The sequence below is a fragment of the Microcebus murinus genome, chromosome 9 (genome assembly GCF_040939455.1).
Source record: "Microcebus murinus isolate Inina chromosome 9, M.murinus_Inina_mat1.0, whole genome shotgun sequence".
NCBI classification, from domain to species: domain Eukaryota; kingdom Metazoa; phylum Chordata; class Mammalia; order Primates; family Cheirogaleidae; genus Microcebus; species Microcebus murinus.
The window spans coordinates 68,230,753-68,232,068 of NC_134112.1; the positions used below are offsets into that span (position 1 = coordinate 68,230,753).

A 1,316-nucleotide genomic window follows, 5' to 3' on the forward strand; every position below is an offset into this window, starting at 1 on the left:
GAGACTCAGACTTTTGGGGGGAGGGGGGAAATGGGCATTTATTGAAACCTTAAAATCTGTACCCCCATAATATGCCAAAATAAAAAAAAAAAAGACAAAAAAAAATAATAATAATATTTTATTAATTTTATTCTTTTAATTGACAAAAAATTATACATATTCATGGGATACATAGTTATGTTTCTTTTTAAATAATTTAATAATATATGTATTCCATTCACTATATCCTGAAATCTTATTGTATCAACAGATAATCAATATAAAAAATATTGAAATATTTTACATTTTTAAAATAAGTCTTTGAGGTCCAATGTGTGTTTTATACTTACAGCACAACTCAATTTGTACTAGTTACATTTTAAGTGGTTAATAGCCATGGTGGCTAGAGGCTACAGTGTTGCCCATTGTAGCCTTAGACAGTGGGACGGCTAGTATAGCTGTGGGAGGAGCAGCTCTCATTTGTTGTCATATCCTTGTGATGTTTCAGTCTTGAGATTCTGCAGATACAATTACCATCAGGAACCTTGGAAAGAAAATTCTTCAGTATTTTTTTTTTTTGAGGCAGGGTATCTTTCTGTCACAAAAATATGGAATGCTTCATGAATTTGTGTGTCATTCTTGCACAGGGGTCGTGCTAAATCTTCTCTGTATCATTCCAATTTTTTAGTATATGCACTGCCGAAGCAAGCACCATAATTATGTTTCAGTACATGTATCATATGCCTCTGTTCCTTTTTCCTCTCATCCCCATGCTAACTCATAATGCTAGTTTAACAATAAAAGCTTTTTCTTTAAATTTGGTGTTTCATTTTAAGAAGGATGGACCACAGATATCCTCCCATCCCCCAAATGATATAGATTCTGAAACTAACAGAAATGATTACAAGAGAATTAAAAGTATCAAAGACTAAAATCATCAGTGTGATAATGGAAATGTGTTAGCATCCTACCCTCGACATTAATGCCTATGTATTAATAATAAGAGCTAACACCTATGTAGCACTTAATGTGCTGGGCGCATTTTTAATTTACATGGATTAATTTATATAAATTTCATTACAACCCAAGAGATAAAACCTATTGTTATCTTCATTTTATAAATGTGGAAATTGAGACCTAGAGAGGAAAATAACCTGCCCAAAGTTGAGGCCAGGGTGTGTGCTCAGACATTTAGTTTCCACAGTCCACATTGTTAACCACATTATCACTTATACATGAAAAAATTTGATCCAACTAGGAAAAAGAATGCGGAAATTTGCATTTCTGGGAACAGTGACCCAGTATGACAGGAAGTTAAATGGAGGAGTCTCTAGCAA

General features: G+C 33.2%; 1 non-coding gene across 1 annotated transcript; it reads right to left on the reverse strand.

Annotated features, from left to right (window-relative positions):
- Nucleotides 1-581: 581 nt before the first annotated feature.
- LOC142873151 (U6 spliceosomal RNA) lies at nt 582-691 on the reverse strand. The gene has a single exon (XR_012921199.1). It is a non-coding gene; the product is annotated as a U6 spliceosomal RNA (small nuclear RNA).
- Between the last annotated feature and the right edge of the window lie 625 nt (nt 692-1,316).